This window comes from Camellia sinensis, chromosome 11 (assembly GCF_055761805.1).
Source record: "Camellia sinensis isolate YWXY chromosome 11, ASM5576180v1, whole genome shotgun sequence".
NCBI classification, from domain to species: Eukaryota; Viridiplantae; Streptophyta; class Magnoliopsida; order Ericales; family Theaceae; genus Camellia; species Camellia sinensis.
The window spans coordinates 75,712,703-75,724,229 of NC_138971.1; positions in this window are offsets into that span (position 1 = coordinate 75,712,703).

Consider the following 11,527-nt stretch of genomic DNA (forward strand, 5'->3'; position numbering starts at 1 on the left):
GGGCTTTAAGGTTGCGAATTTGCCACTTGACAAAGTGGGCTTAAACGTACATTTATTGAATCATTCCAATTTAAGTATCAAGCCTTCATTCACAGACACTCAAACAGTTTAATAAGTAAGTACTTAGCCTCTTTTATTCACCCAAAAAAGTACTTAGCCTCATGGCAAGCATGCTAGTCATGGCAATCACTCAAACTCATGCAAGTATACTAAAACACTAAAAACTCACATAGTACTCTAAGCTAAGATAAATGAAAAGAGTTAGAAAAATATGCATTTTACCTAACAATACAAGATGGCTAATGCAACGCATGCAACAGTGTAACTAAAATAGGCCCGGCTACTTAACATGTTATTTGCAAAAATTTCATAGCATGTGTTTAAACACGTATTCAACGAGGTATTTAAAATGACAATGCAGTTAGAATGATGAACCGAGCATCGGTGCATGCAAGACAAATGAATAGATGCAAACATGAGATATGTTAATCGAAACGTGATGCCCCTAATCTAACCATCAAAAGTGGATAAATAAAAAGGAGAAAGATGTGGGGTTGGAAGGCATACACATTATTACAACATTGATGCCCCCGCGCAGGAGGGTCCGAATGAATAAATTAGCTAAGCTAAACTACTTAACTAATTATTACAACACAAATGAATAATTAATTACCCTAAGCTAATTAATTAAGCACAACAATTAAATAATTTAACTAGGCTAAGCTGATTAAATATTTACAACACAAACTAATTTAATTAATCAAATCTAAACTAATTAAGTAAGTACAAAACAAACTAATTAGCTACAACTACAAATAAATGACTGATTGCTAATTAAACTAATTATCTAGTCCCGAGAAGTGAGGAGGCCCATGCATGCTCGGTTTCCACCCAAAGAACGTCCACTGCCTGCCCCTGAAAGCCTCTGTTGCACAACCCTTGCACTGATTTTCCACTTCTAGGTCAAATCTACTCTGCGTCACAAACATTCTACTCAAAATTCACTAATGGCCGGCAGGCCAGAAGTGGTAGGGGTTGTTGTCCAACACTGATGGTCTGCCGGTTAGAAACAGTGGCTGGCCGGCCACTGATGATGCACTATTCCTTGCTATAACAGAGAGCAAATAGGGAAAAGAAAGGGTATTCTCATAGATTGTTTGTACTGTGTATCCCTCCTTATCATCAAAATATCTCAAAGAAGTGATACACTTGGTTTCAAAGACCATCAATCAAGTAATTTCGTTGCATGATGGCTACAGAACCAAGGTGTACAAGTTTAATAAATACACAAACAAGATTCACAACGTTCACCCTATCATGCATGATCAAGGGCAATGGAGACCTAGGAAACTTGACACATTTCATCACTTTGAGTATGAAATGTCCCAATTTTCCTTGTGTTCAATTAACATCCAATTGGACACATCAAAACACAATCAAATCTTTGCACAATTTTAGTTTCCATTTTTGTTTACCCATTTTAACTTACCCTTCCATTCTTTAACCAATTAAGTCCATTGGTGAGTTAAGCCCTCTAAAAGAGAAGGAAGTGTCAAACAAGAGGTAGTTTAAGGCAAGAGAGAAGTGTCATGCCGTTGATAATGAACCCCCAAAAGAGGGTTAAACCATTAAGCATGGACCTCAATCTCAAACTTAAACTATCATAAGGTTGAAACAACCCTCAAAACAAATAAAAAAAAGTCAAGAAATGAGGTAGGTTGCAGAGATTATGCTTGCTGAAATTAAGTGAGAAAAGCACTAAAACATGCAATCAACTCAAACAAGTGGTGTCTAAAGGCCTAAAACACCAAACTTGTGAGGACACTTACACTAGAAGCATGCAAAACAAGACTCACATGCAACAACCAGCCAAAAACAGAGTTAAAACAATCCAAATCAGAGCATGCTGGAATTAAGCTATAAATGGCTAGAAAAATAAACTAACATATAGAGCTATCTAGGCTAGCAAACAAGACACAAGGAGGGGAGGCTAACCCCTCCAAATGTGGACTTCAAAACATGATTTTCACCACTGAAAATACTCTAAAAATCAGTGTTCAAAAGCTCAAAAAAAGATAGTTTAAAGGTGGAAAACAAAGGTGAAAATGCCTTACAAATAAGGAATAAAGAAGGGTGAGCCATCCCCTAACCTTAAATGGCCTAAAACCACCAATTTCAGCCCACCAAAATAGAGTTTTTATATCCCAAAAACATCCTAAAATCAGTGGGAAAAGATATAAAAACAAGTATACAAAGTAAGGTAAAAGGACAAGTGCTATATCTCTTGAAGCACAGATCAATTCTAGGCAACAATTCAAGCCAAAACCAACTTCAAGAGTTCCAAGAAGGATTCAAGGAACCTTAGTCCAAAGATGATCAACTTTGATTAAGGAGGTGTAGGCAAAAGAGTAGTGTATGTAGGCTAATGTGCTCAAATTTGCAACAGAGAGAGAAAAATGTAGAAAGAAAGTGATAATTTTTGCTCCAAAAATTCCAACCTTTAAAAATGGGGGAGGAGACCCCCTATATATAGAAAACATGCATTTGGCTGAGATATATCCCTCCATACACGTGTAGGGAGATGCAACCAATTATGCCAACAGCTAGAACAACTGTCAACAAAATATTTGAAAAAAGACACTGATAGCTGGCAGGCCACAAATGTGGCGGGCAGGCCACACCATTGGCCGGCAAGGCACAAGGATGGCCGACAACCCACTAAAGGTGGCCAGCAGCCCACCAGAGGAGGCCTGCAGCTCCTAAGGTCTTGAGGTTTGAAGGACTAAGGTTTTGGTCCAAAACAAGGCACAGACTGGACAGGGTTTTAAGGCTCAAAGACAAGGTATTCCGCCAAGGGCTTCGGACACTAAAACGAGCACATGCAATCATAATCATCGAGTGCACAAGCGATGACGTTCAAGTCTTCAAGACGATCAAAAATAGAGTGTCTACACTTGGTATCAAAACTACCGGGTTTGAAGACTTTGGGATCGTGGGATGTGATTTTTACCACAATGGGTTATCTCGCCAGTTTGTGTTAGAAGTAAACATGATATGTTATGTGATAACATGCTTATGTAACTAGATGAGGATGAGATTTAATTTTTAAGATATTAATGGGGTCTACAAGTTTCTAGAAGTCCTATTAGAAAAGCATTTGATCACTGCAATTTCTAACTAGAACTTTGGCAACGTCGCGGGACGATCATTATCTAGAAAGGAAATTCGTCTATGTTTATGTGACGACGTACTTATGTGAAGTGAATTAATTGTTGTCTACCGCATTAAGACACGAATGAGTTAGCTTCGGCACATTTGTAAATGTGCTAATCTCTAGTGTTACGTTCATTAGGATATCAGGACATTGACGTAGTGGTGTTAGGCGTGGCAAGCCTAGACGGCAAAAGGTACTGTTACCGAATGATATTCTGACACAAGATGAAGGAGTTGGTCAGGTCAATGTAGCCGAATTAGTTGGTCAGCAGGCTATGGGTGCTTTAGCTCGTGAGATGGTCGAAGCTTTGCCCGAATCCATAGACATTCTCATAACTAAGAATCAAGTGCAGGCCCATGTCGCTAAGACAGGGTCATTTTTTCTGAAGAGGGAGTTCTTCCGGTCTAATCCGAATGAGTTTTTGGGAGATCCGAAGGAGCCACTGAAGGGGGATAAGTGGCTAGAGCAGATGGTGAAGATGTTCGAGATGATTAACATCGAGGACGACAGGTTGAGAGTGACCTTGGCATCCTTCCAGGTGAAAAGAGATACAGGTCAGTAGTGAAAGTACACACGTGGGCACATTGGGGTGACTTGGGAGTCCTTTGTCAACGCCTTCCAAGACAAGCTTTTGCCTCCCACTACTAGGGAGAAGGAAAGAGCAGTTTCTAAAGCTCAAACAGTTGAACACATTGGTGGCTGAGTTTAAGGCTGCCTTTACCAGTTTATTGAGGTTTGCACCAGAACTCGTGGTGACGGAGAAACGCCGCTGCATTAAGTTCGAGAAGAGGTTGAGAACTGGGCTTCTTTTCAAAGTGGTTGGGTCCATAATTAGGGACTATGAACGCCTTGTGGAGGCGGCGGCTCATCTTGAGACCATGGTTCAGTCGGAGGAGGAGCGGATGAAGGGCTCTAGGAAAAGGAGTTAGGAAGTTCAAGGGGAGACTCGAGATAGAAAGAGGCAGAGGGCTTCTATCCCACAACAGTCCTAGGGAGCACAGTCTAGATCCACTTTTCTAGTACCGAGTTCGGGTTCTAGAAGAGGTGGTCAGGGAGGGATCACTTGCTTTAAGAGTGGTCAATTAGGCCATAAGTCTTTAGTTTGCCCACAGAGAAGAGGAGGGCAACAGTCTGCACCATCTGTGGCTCGTCCTCAGAGCCAGAGTCAAGGGAACGAGCAACCGCCTACCTATTACCAGTGTGGGTAGTCAGGGCACGTGAGAAAGTTTTGCCCTCAGTCGGGTGGCACATCTGGTGCGTCTGGTTAGAGGCAAACATAGAGCCATCAGCCTACGTTGTCAGCTCATGCCTCCAGGGCCAATCAGGGAGCCTCTTCGGCTCAATCAGTGTTTCAGACTTATGCTCCGAGGGGTGAGCAGGTGGAGCAGAGACTTACAGGATGTGTGTATGCTGTTACCACGCTAGATTTGTTGCTAGCACCTTCGGTAGTGAGAAGTAACTTTTTGTTGTGTAATTCTATTGTCAATGTGTTGATTAATACTGGTGCATCCCATTTTTTCATTCTGTCTGCATTCGCATCAGCATTAGGGTTAGAAGTAGCTTAGTTAGCGTCTCCACTCAGGGTAAAGTCACCTAGTGGTGGTGAGGTTGTGTTGGACCAGGGGTGTCGGGGTTGTGAAATAAAGATTGCCGGTCGTCGACTTCCCTTTGTTTTTGTGTTGATTGATATGTTGAGCTTTGATGTCATTTTGGGCATGGATTGGTTGTCATTCTATCGGGCCATTATAGACTGTTACCGTCAGAGAGTCACGATGTGCACCTCGAGTGGTGATTGTTTTTATTTCCTGGGGGACTGAGTTGAATGATGATCCGCGCAGTCGAGGCGAGCTTAGTCTCTTTCTTGCTACATTCTTGGGTATTGAGAGTGATGTGGTCGGAGTAGAGTTGCCGAGGGTAGTATGTAAATACCCAGATGTCTTTCCCGGGGGTCTTACTAGTTTACTACCTCACCATGAGATTGAGTTCTCTATTGATTTAGTGTCTGGCACAGCACCGATTTCTATGGCACCGTATAGATTTGCACCCGCCGAGTTGAGTGAGTTGAAGATTCAACTCTAAGAATTATTAGATAAGGGCATTATCCGCCATAGTACTTCGCCTTGGAGAGCACTGGCTCTCTTTGCTAAGAAGAATGATGGCACATTACGACTTTGTATTGATTACCGGAAGCTGAACCGAATAACTGTTAAGAACAAGTACCCATTGCCACTTATAGATGACTTGTTTGACCAGTTGAAGGAGTCTTGTTGCTTTTCTAAGATAGACTTGAGGTCGGGTTATCACCAATTGAGTGTGAAGGAGGAGGATATCCAAACAATGACATTCCGTACGTGGTATGGCCATTATAAGTTCCTAGTAATGCATTTTGGGTTAACCAAAGCACCAGCTTTGTTTATGGATTTGATGAATCAAATCTTCCGTGAGTTCTTAGACCGTTTTGTGGTTGTCTTTGTTGACGACATCTTGATCTACTCACCTTCAGAGGAGGAACACGTACAAATTGTACTTGAGTTTCTTAAAGCCCACAAATTGTATGCTAAGTTTGGGAAATGTGAGTTCTGGTTGAAGGAGATAAAATTCTTAGGCCATGTGATATCTGGAAAAGAGGTGATTGTAGATTCTTCTAAGATAAAAGTAATGCAAGATTGGAAACAACCTAAGAATGCATTTGAGATCCGAAGTTTCTTGGGTGTATTACCGTCGTTTTGTGATAGATTTCTCCAGATTAGCCTTACCTTTAACTAGACTGACGAGGAAGGGAATTAAGTTTGTGTGGAGTGAGACTTGTGAGAAGTCATTTCAAGAGCTTAAGGTTAGACATACCACTGCTCCAGTGTTGATTATTCCAGAGAGAGGTTTGGGCAATTCAATGTATTGTGATGCATCCCGTGAAGGTTTGGGTTGTGTCTTGATGCAAGGGGGGAAGGTAATAGCTATTCTACTCATGACCTAGAGCTAGCAGCAGTAATCTTTGCCTTGAAGATTTGGAGATATTATCTGTATGGTGAGAGGTTTAAGTTATTCTTCGATCACAAGAGTTTGAAGTATCAATTTTCACAGAAGGATTTGGATGTAAGACAAATGAGTTGGATAGAGTTTATGGAAGATTGTGATTTTGAGCTGCACTATTATCTAGGGAAAGCCAATGTAGTAGTTGATGCCTTGAGTAGGAAGTCCATTAGTAGTGTAGCTAGTATTGCCATCTAGAATGGGAGATGTTGGGTGCTATCAGCAAGTTTGACTTGCATCTTGGCGAGTCCGTTGAGTCTGCAGCCTTGTTTAATATAGTTGCTCAACTTACACTTGTGAGCCGAGTTATAGAAACACAATGGGGTGATCACGAGGTAGAGTCTATCCGAGAGAAGATATCTAGTGGGAAGATAGAAAAGGGCTTGAACGTGTACTCTGACTCAAGTGCTAGATATCTTGACCGTCTTTTCGTGCCAAAGTCTTGTAAAGAGGAGGTATTCTGAGAGTTCCACTATCTGCGCCTTGCGGTACATCAGGAAGGCACAAAGATGTATCATGACCTTAGTCGCCAATTTTGGCACAAAGGGATGAAGAGAGATGTAGCCTTGTTTGTTTCGAGGTGCCTTACTTGTCAACAAGTGAAGGCCGAGCATTAGAGGCCAGCTGGCTTGTTGCAACCTTTGCCTATAGCCGAGTTGAAGTGGAAGTATGTCACAATGGATTTTGTTGTAGGTGTTCCGAGAACTCAATGAGGTAATGATGCTGTGTGGGTGATAGTCGACCAGTTAACTAAGTCAACACATTTTGTACCTATGCACACGAGTGACTCGGTAGATTACCTTGACGACCTTTATGTTAGGTACATAGTTCAACTTTACGGGGTCCCTGTGACTATCATTAAGGATAGAGATCCGCGTTTCACAGCTCGATTATGGGAGAGCCTACGGAACGCCTGCAGCACTAGGTTGACTTTTAGCACCACTTATCATCCTCAGACTAACGGGCAATCAGAGCGTATCACTGAAATCCTAGAGGATATGCTTCAGGGTTGTATTCTTGATTTTAAGGGGTCGTGGGAGAAGCACTTGCCTTTAGTGAAATTTTCCTATAACAACTTTCAGGTAAGTATTGATATGGCGCCGTTTGAGGCTTTGTATGGCTAACTGTGTAGATCTCCAGTGTGTTGGGCCGAGGTGGATGACACATCTATGTTAGGTCTTGAGTTAGTCCGGAAAGTGACGAAGAAGATTGCACTTATCAGTAAAAGGTTAGTTGTGGCTCAAAGTCGTCAGAAAAGTTATGCTGACCGTAGGAGGAGGTCGTTATCATTTGAGGTAGGAGATCACGTCTTCTTGAAGATATCACCTAGACGGGGATTGATGAGGTTTGGAAAGAGCGGGAAGTTGTCTCCTCGATTTATTGGGCCTTTTGAGATTCTAGAACGTATTGCGAATGTAGCTTATCGTTTAGCCTTGTCGTCCCAGCTTTTTGACATTCATGATGTGTTCCATATATGTATGCTCTGGAAGTACGAACCTAATCCTTCACATGTGTTGGATTGGACTGAGTTAGAGGTAGATGAGGATGTCTCATATGAGAAGAGACCGGCTAGAGTTTTAGATACTTGGGACCAAGTCTTGCGAGACAAGACAATTCTATTGGTAAGGTGTTGTGGAGACCCCACGGGGTTGAGGAGGCGACTTAGGAGCACGAGGCGAAAGTCCGTGAGAAGTATCCAAATCTTTTTGTTAATGTTTGAAAATCTTGTTATGTTGATTAAATGTGAACATTGTATATGTTTTGAAAGATTGAATTGTATATTCAGCATTGAAAACTTGTTATCATTGTTTTGAGAATGAATGATTGGTGGATGGATCATGGTTATGAGTTCGACTTGTTATTATTGATGTAATTGCTTTAACACGGTGTTGTTGTTTGTTAAAAAATGTCGGGCACGAAATTCCTTAAGAGGAGAGGTTATAGCGATTCTGGTTTAGACCCGACCCGTTTATTGTTTTGAATCTGGGATTTCTTATCTTAAATGGTTGTTTATACCCTTTTACATTCTATTCTTGATTGAGTTTGGTTATTCGGATGTCGTTGTTGCGTTTAGAATACGTTGGGAGTCCGTTTTTCAAAAGAGTCTTTGCCTAGATTTTGGTCAATTCGCTCGAGCAGTATCACTTATTTTGTCTGATCACTTGAGAGGTGTTTTGGTCGCTCAAGCGATCTACGCGTATATCAATCCGAGAAAGTCACTTTTTGAGTCATTTTCTCATCTCTCTCTCTCCACATTTCAAAACCCCAGATTTTCTTCCTCTCTCTCTCTCTAGAACTCATCTTTTACCTTCAAATACACTATCATCCATTAATCTCTACACCCTAGTCCCTTTGATAAAGAGGTAGAGCTCACCTACAGCTTCATTTTAATCAAAACAAAGTTGATTTTCTGCTTCGCCTAGGGTTTCTTCTCTCTCTTGCCTTCTAGCTTTGAGGTAGAGATTTCTCCACACTTTTGTATAATTTTTAACTTAGTTATTTGCTTTTCTAAAAAATATTGCGACTTGAGAATTTTTGGATAAACCTAGGATTTTGGCTTTGAAATCAAAAGATGGGTTTTCAAAATGGTTTCTTGGAAATGATTGTAGGTTTGTAAATGTGGTTGAGTTGTGATAAAATGGTAGATTTTTATCCTTGGAATTGATTTATAAAGAAAGAGAATTTTTTCATAAAATATGAATATTTGATTTTGTAAGGAGGAAATAGAAATGATGATGGATTTTATGAAATTGGAATGATGATAATGATGATGGTAGAGTTGGATATGCATTATCACTCCCATCTTGAAATTTTGAAAAATTTATCTTATTGAAAATTATCTATCTGTTTAGAGATATCTGTTTTGGGCTATCGGTGGAAGATAGTTATGATTATTGCAGAAATTATATGAGAATTAGGAGAATTGAAACTAATATCTCACGCACTTGCATTGAGTATTGTTGCATATTTAACACATTGAAAATGTATATTGTTTTGAGAAAAATAGGTGAATACCTTAGTGAATCTATGTAGGAGGTGTGGTTGTGGTATTATTGTTGGCCTGTGTGTCCCTAGTGAAAGTCCATAAACCCGCGCAATTAGATGCCAAGCCTTTCGATTAGTACCGGTAAAAATAGCATTGGTAGTGCATGTATAACTTGCTTGCGGACACGTACCTAGAGATTCCACGTACTTGTATCCACTGCCCTATTTTCTATTGTAAAGGAAATGTTTTTATGAATTGTGATATAAGCCTAGCATTGCATGATTTTGGAAAGAGATATAAAATGTTTTGGCACGAGCATTACATATGCATTCACCTTATATCTTTGTTAAGATTCATACACTCTGTTAGAATATCTCTACTGGGCTTTGACTCACTTTATATGGAAAATCATTTTCAAGTACTGATGATATGCCTCTGCTAAGGCCGTAGCTTGGAAGGACTTGAAACCAAGAGCTTCTTTTTGTTATTTTTGTAATTATTTTTATACAAACTTAGGGCTTAAATTGTATTGAGTTAAAACTCACTTTTGTTGGAACCAACCACCGTATTGGAAAGTTGTAGCCATTAGGGTATTTATTTATTTGTTTAACTATTCTTTCATATCAATAATTTATGGAACATGCTATAGATTTAGGGTTAAGATTAATAAATGTATAATTGCATGTGTTACCTATTGTACAATAGAATCATATGAATGAAATGATACTATATTCAGAATTGTATTGTTATTTAAAAATTGTCATGAGATGAATTATGATTTTTAGTTCGAGGTGTTACAACTAAAAAGTTGGTATTAGCAGGGCACAGAACTAGGAATTTTATGCGGGAGGAACCAACATATATGTATAAAAAATACTGAATTAGCTTTGGTACAATATTAATTGAATATGATTTTTTGCAAAAGAAATATTTTACAAGAAAATTAAATAAGTCTAAAAAATATTTTTTTCAAATTTGAACTATTAGATTTCAGTAAACAATTGGTTAAATCACCATTTTAATCTATTTTATTGATTGATATAATATAGTAAATAAAAAGTAAAAAATGCTTAAGACTCCTAAAATGTGACCTTTAAATTTGCACTCAATGATGTTGAATGTTACATGTTAGTTGATTTGTTTAGATATCAATCGGTTAAGACCTAATCCTCCAGCCATGTTATTGCAAATAAATTTAAAGGTGAAGTTTTATGTTTTCTAACATTACTCATAAAAAAGGATACATACCGTTTAATTTTTAAAATTTTTAAAATAAGTGACGTAGATCTTTTATATTAATAAAATCAACTCGATAAAATTGATACTATTATTTAAAATGTGAAATAATTAGCGATCATTTCATTAGACTCTCTCTCTCTGTCGTGAATTTCTTTATACCAAATAATCTAATTCGGTCACAATCAAGAAAAAAAACATAGCAACGTGATTGTATTCTCCACGATAATCTAGGAATTCGTTTTAATTATGAAGATGATATTGATATTGTAATTGGAAAAACAACCACATATAATGTCGATCATATTAGTTTTTACTAGACAATAAATGAAAAACATAACTCATGGGAAACAATGTAAGGCAAAGCACATTCTTTTAAGAATGCATAACACGACCTTGCATTTGTAGTTAAAAACAACTGTGAGGACAGGGGCTTGGTCCAAATTGGAGAACGAGTTCACCAAACAAGCCACTAGTATTCATCCTCAGCCAAGATCAAAGATATATATTGTATTAGTTGTTGTTTCATTGAATTTGTTTCACTCGCTCCACAAGGACCAACATCAAAAGAACACTCATTCTCTTTTCTATCAAGTGGATAGGTATAAACAAAAAGAAAAGGAAGACAAAAGGATTAGATAATCATCTTCTTATTTGAAAAGATCAAAAAGGAAGACTGACTAATTAGGGGGAAACGGGATACTGTTGTGCCCAGCAATTACTGTTGTGCTCTTTGTGAGAGGTCGTCCCAAGTGTTTTTTAATGATTTGAACCGTTCATATTGTAAAATTCATCAAGTAGATCATCCATACAAAAAAACAAGTTGATTGGATATCTGCAACCCTATAACCAAAGTGCATTTGTTTTTATAAAAATTAACGGTTAACTTAACTTTCATAAATTTTTAAAAACAATTAGGACCTAATTATGGGGATATGAATATCTGATTAACTTGATTTTTTTACATAAATAATATTCTTGACGAACCCTACAATATGAACAGTTTAAATTATCGAAAAACACTCGGGACGACCTCCCACAAAGAACACAATAGTAACTGT